Source organism: Quercus suber, unplaced genomic scaffold (genome assembly GCF_002906115.3).
Source record: "Quercus suber isolate HL8 unplaced genomic scaffold, Cork oak 2.0 scaffold_448, whole genome shotgun sequence".
Classification (NCBI taxonomy): Eukaryota; Viridiplantae; Streptophyta; class Magnoliopsida; order Fagales; family Fagaceae; genus Quercus; species Quercus suber.
In genome coordinates this window covers 134,005-143,448 of record NW_027069899.1, presented here as the reverse complement: position 1 = coordinate 143,448, position 9,444 = coordinate 134,005, and positions in this window count along the sequence as shown.

Here is a 9,444-nt window from a genome sequence, read left to right as displayed (position 1 = left end):
CATAATTGTTACATGTATATGGAAAGCTTGTTTATTTGATAATATATATTTATTTTAGAAATTATTACACTTACGAAAGAATAACTGTTACAATTTTTTTAGAGATGAATAACTATTCCTCATTTTAAAGAATAGTAATTCATAAGGAATGACTATTCCCTTTAATAAAAACATAACAAAATTAGTTAATAATTAAACTATAGGAATAACTATTATATTATAGTATCTATTACAGTTTATCAGATGTATTCTAAAGGAACAAATCAAAAGGATCATTATAATTTTTTTTAAAGCTTTCGAGACTAAAATCACTCATTTTAAACATTATGGACTACAAAATGCTCAACATGTAAACTTAGAGACAAACAAATTAAGTATCCCAGTCATTAATTTAAATATGACTCACCACTTCTATTTTCATTTTCTTTTATTGGAGTCAAATTTGCATGGATAAGGTCAATGAGTGAGTATTTAGTGCATCCCAATACGGAGACTTTCGGTAGCTTTACCATGGTACTTTTATTAAGAACGACACTATAACGATAGAGGTTGAACTTTTTTTTCTACTTCAAAAGCCGAAAGAGAGAGACGGGGGAAAAAAACATGAAGGCTAGGAATAAGTAATGGGGTAAAGAATAAAGATACATAGCTAATTTGGCTTTCCCTAGAATGTACCATGCAATTAATACATGAAAAATGGCTTTAGAGTGAAAGCCCCACTCAAAATTTTAGGTCACATAAATGCCTTTCATTTTTTAGCTTTTGTTTTTTATATAAGAAATTATTATGACCAGGCAAAATGATTACGTTGGAGTGGTTTGGAATTTGCAGTACGTAGCAAATTCTTTGCCCACAACCTTCAACAAAGATATAAAAAAGAACGTATTAAAAAAATACATTTCAGTTGAAATCGTACTTGCTAGTTACTATTGTTGGCTCACAATAATTATCTCCTGTGTCTACAGTGTCCACAGATATGAATATGTGCTTTTGCGGACATAACTTGACTATTGCCATTGCACACATTCTTTGGATTCTACATATGCATGCATGCGTGCTTTAAATTATTATCATGTGAAAAGCCTAAAGCGACTGCAGACATTGACTCTACTTTTTTGTTGTATTATTTTGATATTGTTAGCAATGTAGTGATTGATTCGTAAACTAAAGTCTTTCTTCTCGACTATTCTATTCTTAATACATTAATTGTTTGCAAATAGACAGCGACTGTACATTTTCTTGCGTACTTTGATATGGTGATAATTAAAAAGAGTACTTGATTTGTAAATTGAAAATTTGACTCATTTATTTTTTATTATGAGTCNCCTGCAGTTGGCGGCTTGCCAGTCGCGAGTCCTAACCACGAAACTTTGCTTTTTTGCATAAACTTAAGCTTTTCTTCACACTCTCTCACACACTACCTTTACATGAATCCCACCTAAATACAAGGTTACTAAGTACTAAATTACAAGCAAATTGGCACGGAATAAAGTTAACAAGATGGTTGATAAATTTCAATATTACAATATGTAACAATAACATCAAATCGTATGATAAGTGCCAACCACGAGCATATATAAATTGTAAAATATTCCTTAATTATGAGTTTGTTTAACAAATCTTGTCACAAGAAAAACAATTCTCCCATACATATCACATGCTTTACTTTCGTTTTAAAAGATGTATGCCGAGAAAGAAGGATTTTATATCACTGGTCATTTTTTATGTGAGTTTCATTACATATGTAACAATAACACTAAGTCACATGATAATTGCCAATCACGATTAAAAACAATAGGGAATAGTTTCAATTTATCTTCCTCTAAAAAAGAAAAATACTTTTCTTACCATGAACAGCATATGCATATACGTGTATTGTCAAAAACTTGCTCATTATAGAGTGGAGTGAAGTTCCATGAATCTTGACCTATTGTAGTCCCATCATACATCAACTATTGTGTGTGTATACTAAATTGACCTTGGTTCAATAACATCACCATAAACAAAACATAATCTATCAATTTTGGTCAGCAAATGAGCCCTATTCATTCTCTTAGTGTGCCTGATCCGAAATAAAGGGAGGCTGTCACTAAACCAAGATTACAAAATACTGAGGCCACGTTTGGTACACTGAATGGAGATTACATTAAGAATTGTAATCTTTATTATTGAGAATAGAAGATATTTTAATGAAATAACTATTACTATCCATAAGTTTGGTTGTTACATATGGAAAGCTTGTAAAAGATGATGTATAAGAAAATTTATATTTTTTTGAAATATATTAATTTTAAGACCTATTATATGCACTAAGGAATAACTATTACATTCATTTTAAAGAGGAATAGTTATTCTTCAATTTAAAAAATAATTATTCATTTGTAATAACTAATCAATGTAATAAAGATGCAACTAAATGACCAAATTGCTATTACATATAAATAGCTATTCTATTATAGGAGCTATTACACCATACCAAACATACCCTAAGATCATATTTGGCATGTTGTAATAGATATTGTAATAGGATAGTTATTAAATAATTATTCAATTGTTTAATTGCGTTTTTATTACAATAAATAATTATTCCTTAAATTGAGAATTAACCATTTCTTTCTAAAATGGCTATAATAGCTATTCTTTAATACATTTAAAAACTTTTAAAATTACCAGTATCTATTAGCGAGTTGGTATCATGGGGAAGTAGGGGGGGTGTGGTTTGGCAACATATATATTATGTAACTATTTCTAACCATTCAAAAAATAAAAGACTTTTAAAATAATATATTTTCAAAAATACAAAGTTTCTATATATACATAACAATCAAACTTATGAATAAGAATATTTATTCTACAACAACTCCTGTTATTCCTAGTAATTAAAAAAATACTATTTCTAATGTAATCTCCATTTAATGTACCAAACGTGCCCCAAGTCTAAAGCTACAAGAAATTACTAATTTTATTTCTTTATTTATTTTTATATAATATTTTCATTAGTAATATATATTACTCTAAAACATTATTATGTAAATTCATGATTATATATATATATATATAAAAGAAATGACAAAATTTTTTTTATAAAAAAATTGTGTAACATGTTTTTAGTGTTAATCTAATTCCTAGGACATATTATTGTCTTTTTTAAAACTCTTTAAGCTTCTTTAAATTATTTGGACTAAAGAAACAATATTTATGGTGGCCGATGTGTAATCCAACCATGATTATATCTTTTGAGGTAAAATTTAAAATGTTGGTTATTATTTTGTTAGTTTTATTTCACATTATACTACAACAAGTGCACCAAATTAATATTTAATTTATAAAATCTTAAGAATTTATGTATTGTTTAACATTTATTTTTGGATATTTTCATTTATTTGTTCTCATATTTGTATTATTGAAAGGAAGACAAAAAGAACATACTTAAGTTTCTTTTTCCGTTTTGTTTTGTATGTGAAAAAAAAAAAATGGGTCATACTAGGTTGGCCTGACCTATCAAAGACCAGATAAAAACTATAGGTTTAGGAACCCATTTTAGTTCAATCCATTTTTGTCTCAAACCCGATTTGACTCATATTTAATGGGTTGAACTTGAACTTGCTCAACTACTCATCTCTTCTACAAATTATTGTTTTATAAAACCTTGCATCTCCTTAAATGTTTTTTTTTTTTTTTAATGCTTCCACAAAGCTCTTTACAAAAAGGAGCAAATGTTTACTTGAAAGGTGAATAATTGCCTTTATACCAACTGATGAACACTCTTTTGGAAGTTATTCCTTGCTAGAAAGGATCCCTTCTCATTTAAATTTTCCAATTCCCTCCACTTTTAGTTTGATGAGAGACATGAATCATTTAAAAAAATCAACGGTCGTAAAATAAATCCTTTGAAACAACAAAAAATCAAGTAAATGTCAAGTGTCATAAATCTGCTAAAAACTAGAGCGAATTGAAATGTTGAAATGTGATGAGATACATTTGTTTGCGTCAATGTCTCAATAAGTGTATAAATAAAATTAAACCTTAAAATGACATTACTTGTTTTTTGTTTCTAAAAAACTTTCAACAAGTTGGTAGTGGGGGAATCTAAAGTTCTCCACCTCAAGAGAATGGGTAATGCCACTACCCCCCACAAAAGTCTTGGCAATATAACTTTATGTTTGGTTTTTTTTTTTTTGGTGAAATTTTATTTAAATCTCATGTAATTTTCAAGGTTTATAAAATAAAAAATTATAAAAGATAAAATGCCACCATGTTAAACAGCATTAAGGATAACATCTTGGGATGGTCCTAATGAATGGTCTAAGTATAAACCATGGCACATGTGGGGGGGGGGGGGGGAACCACGATGCCTTGATTCATTTTTTTTTTTTTTCAATGGTTATATAACTGGTTTATAAAATTCAATATGCAAACTTTAAAATGTGAGTAATTTAGAAACCATTCATCATTTGACCCAAATCCTAAAACTTTAGATGTTGAACCCTGTAAAGTTGTTATTTACAACTATATATTTTGTTGGCTTTTATTCCGTGCCAAATTTGATTGTAATTATTATCAATCGTTTATACCCTGTATCTATTGTGGGATTTGTTGTAAGAGAGAGAGAGTATGTGAAGACTTAAGCATTTGAAGATTGAAGCATTCTCGCGGGTATGTCGCGACCTAGCTTCCCGCAAAGTGAAACATGTGTCTTGCACATGCTGGAATGCAAAGAGTCAGGCCAGGTGGAGACAGCTGTGTCTCACGAGTATCTCGCAGGTAAGGCCTTCTCGCGAGACACCTGCGAGGCTGTCTGTTTTGCCAACCTGTACTGAATGACTCACACTTTCTGTGTCTATCCTATATATATCCTTATTAACCACAAATGTTGGAAAAGGTTTCAAAGAGAAAACCCTAGCCAAACACATTGAGAATTAGAGATTGTCATCCCCACCTTTCTCTATACACTTGCTTGTGGTATTTCCTTAACTCTTCCCTCTCCATTTCCATACTATTGAGAGGTTGATAGCCGAAACACTCACCACACCCTTTGAGAGTGTTGAGTGATGTTTTGGTGCTACTGGGAAGCATTGGAAGAAGCCAAGGATGGCAAATGCAACATAGAGCTTGTTGCGGGATCTGGAGAGCTAGACAAGACATGGTTTCGAGAAGCCTTGTTGGAGTAGGAGCTTGGAAGGCTTAGGTACATTGGGTAGATTAGGCTTGGAGGGTCTCTTGCTAACCCATGTATCCTAACTGATTGTCTAGTGTATCGATTTTCGCTTGGAGGGCGGCGGAGAGGTTTTTCGTCGAGTTCTTCGATTTCCTCTTCTAAAACACGTCTCAGTGTTTTCTATGTTTGCATCCTTCTTCCCTACTCTTTTATATTCCATTATACTGCTGTGTTGTTTAGTTTATGGATTAGAGTAGCTTATTTGTTCATCCGCTCACATTTACACTATTCCGCACTTAGTATTAAGTTAGTGTAAAATCTATCGAGCCGTAATTTTAATTGGGGTCTAAATTGCTCTTGTGTTTTCAACACATTTTCAAGCTTTCAAACCCCTTAGAAAAGATCTAAGATGTAAAACAAAGCAAATAGATATTACTTCCTTAAATGTGATTTTGAATTACAACCAATGATATAAAAGTATCCAACTAATTAACGCACTGAAATGCATTGAGCATATCTCAAAAACTTGGTCATTTCAATATAAAAATCAAGATTATCAAATTAATTTTTAACCTATTGTTTAAATGTGTACATAGAAATTTTTTTAAAAAAAATCATTAGAAAGGTCAATTCAAAATTAAGTACAAATAATTTTAGTACAATAAAAGAAATAGGCACAACTTTATTCAGTTAAAGTTAATTTATGAAATAAAGTATTTTATTTGGGTCATGATTGGGACCAAATTAGCTTGGGTCTTTTGCATTTTCATTTAATGTAGGCATAACCCACCGACACAATGTAGGCATAACTAGCTTGAGCCATGGAAAATATTTTTGGCTCTACCACTGTCCACATCCTATTTTTTTTGTTTGTATTCAATCACATTAACTTATCCAGATCTAATTTTAAGAGCAAAAAAAGAAACCCAAACCAATAAAAGATCTTTTGCTTGTGCTCTATTGCATTTAATGCTCCGTTTGTTTTGTTATAAAACATATTAAGTTAAGATATTTTTAAGTGTTTGGTGTGACTTAAACACTTGAAAATGCAAACACAAACTAGCCACCATCAAATGCAAGAACAATTGAATAGAGGAAACTCCTTGTATTATTGAGTGTGTTGTAGTGCATGATGTACTGTTTTTATCCTCGTTTGAATGAAATTCACAGTTTTCCATCATAAAAAAAGCAAGCACAAATCATCACCAACCACCCAAAAATCAGATGATTGGGAAGTAGAAAAAAAAAAAAAAAAAAAAAAAGCCACCATCATAGCCCATATCAAAACCTACCAGCCACCACTTAGAAATCTAAGCATTAAATCACAAATCTGAGTGCTAAACCATAAACAACCCACAAATTTGAGCATTAAACCACCAAATCAACATAAACCCAACCAAATCCACCCCAACATCCATATCATAAAGCCAAAAAAAAAAAAACCGATGAACCCATATTGAAAACCTAAACACCCACAAACCTAAAAACTTAGATCAAAACTTGAGAACCTTATCAATTGAGTCCCCATGTGTCTCTAGTTTCCCCGTAGGCTCTAATCTGAAGAGAGAAGGTGTGGGTAGGGTGAGAAATCGGAGAGTAAGAATTAGGGTTTGGTTTGGTAAGAGAAAATGAGAAAGTGAGATTGAAAAGTGTAAAATGAGAAGACCCCACCACCTTTGGTGGCACTGGCAGGTGGCGCTGTTTAGGGTTTGGAAGAGCTCTACCAAGGATGCTTTGTTGAGAGAGAGAGAGGGAGAGAGAGAGAGAGAGTGTGTGTGTGTTTGTGTGTGTGTGTAGGTGAAGGCGGCCACCACCGTGACGGTGGTGATGAGAGGCCGTAAGAGACTGTGCAAGGGCTTTGGCCATAGTGGTCATGGCTAATGAAAATGTGGGGTGGGGGTGGTTTGTGTGTGAGAGAAATATAAAGCGTTTTATACTTGTTTTAAGCATAAAACATTTTACATGATCTTGCCTCAATTTTACGGTTGGCCATTTTTTTACAACTAAACAAGCATTTTAAATTTGATGGATGATTCAATGAAATGGGGAGCTTTAATTTACTTATAAAATAAGAATTCATTACAATGTCGTTCTAAAAAATTGGATTGCATTTTGATACTATATGAAACATGATTCCAATGTGAATACGGCAAATAAAATTTAACCTTAAACTCAATCTCACACCCATGTCCAACTCTAACATGCTTTGGTTGCTCTCTTCTGCTAAACATGGCCCAAATTGCTGTTGCAGAGAGTGTTGCCGAATTGTCTTCATGATTGTGCACCGGACTAATAAATTCCCTATATATGTCCCTCACACACCAAAGCCGAGTTCACTTGTGCCTTCAGTGGTACCATGATAATTGAGAAATAAAAAAATCCCAGCAAGGCTGAAAAAGAAAGGGCTTGCTTTTTGTCTGGTATTTTTGTGCACTGGATGCAACAGACATGTGACATGTAATTAATAAGTAACTCCACTGGAAGGAAGCTTAACTCCAAACCAAAAAAAAGAGATAACATGCATCCAAAGGAAACAAAAAGAAAAGAGTATTTATCATTTTATAAATTCAAAGATTCCTCTTATACGTAAGTGAGTCCCACGATTGTGAGATCCAATGTCTACATTCTAAAATGACACGAGGTTGCCAAAAGAACAATCAGAGCTACAGAAGATAAGGTTGCCATCAAAGAAAAAAAAAATCACTTGAATATTGGCCTATATATGAAGAAATAGTTTTGGTACTTTCAAATGTTGACAAATACAACAAAACCATACTCATAATTTGACAAGGTTTGTTTCCAGATTATTTGAAAAATGTTTTCTTTTGCTTAAAATTAGTTAAAATACGGAAATCACTTAAGGAAATTTTTTTTTTTTTTGATACAAGAGATAATAAGAATATATATTTTTTTTTTTTTGAGGGAGAAAGGATAATAAGAATATAAGATTGAATTGAGATTAAATTTTTAATTTTCCATCTCAATCATTATTGAAAGTAATATTTCATATTAAAAAAACCCAGTTAATGCATTTTCACCTCCAAAAAAAGAAAAGAAAAAACCCAGCAAATGTACCAATCTCAATCCCAGACAGACACGATTTGCAATTAATTAATGTTGGCAGTTTGCACAAAAGTAGCAACCAGGTGAAATCCCAAAATTGTTTCCACAGTGATAGTGTCACATAGAATTTGATCGTGTATATATCATTTAACGTTGCATTAGAATTGGGCCCAAATCAAATTCTATGTTCTTTAAATGTGGTTCAGATGAACCCTGTACAGTAATGATAGTGGGCGGTTATGGGACAAGTTTTTTATTCCTTGCCCCCACCTCTTTCCTAGCGGGCACTTGTGGGTACTCATTTTGTCTTGTCCTACTAAATTTGTTGTTTTATAATTTATCAAATATATCATACCTTAAACTAAAACTCATAAAAAAGAAATCAAAAATCAAAAATTCAAGTTCTAGTGTTTTAAAACCTTATAAAATCAGGATTTTTTTTTTCTGCTGTTTCGAACGATGGTGAGAAGGCTTTCTCAAGCTGAACTGGAAAAGTGGGCTACGGTTGCTTGGGCAATGCGGAATGCTCGAAACAAATTTTATTTCGAGCACATCCAACTTCACCCAAGAACAATCCTCGATGGCGCCTTTGGTTTCCTAGCAGAGTATCAGCACTTTATGGCAGCACAGAGTAATGTTTAGTGGAGCTTAATCTGGCTGTATGTGTTCTTTACCACTGCTGCATATTTGTAGTATTTCGTTTTATGTGATGACCACTGGGCAGTTGGGTCCAGGGGTGTTTTACTTTGTATACCACCTTTTTTTTTTTTTTTTACTGAAAAAGGTAGAACTTTGTATACCACTTTATATCAATTAAATTCTATCTGTTATCTCCAACAACAACAACAACAACCAAAAAAAAACTTATAAAATCATAACAATACAATAATTCTATTATTAAAAAACATAAAAACAATTCAAATATAATGTTACCGCAATCAATTAATCAATATATATATATATATATATAAGCAAATATCTTATGTGGGAGTGCATGAGGTTCTGTTATGTGGCGCTCTAATTTAGCATTTAACAATTTTTTTTTTTTTTTTTTTTATCTTTTTTCATTTTGTGCATGTTTTTTTACTGTTATCCAAAATTTCATGTTAACTTATTTTTAATAAATAATTTACATGTTGCCAAACACTGCCTAAGCTCTTAAACTTCTAAGTTCTTTGTCTTGTGGGCAGATCTTGTAAATTTTTTGCTATAACTTGGCCCGC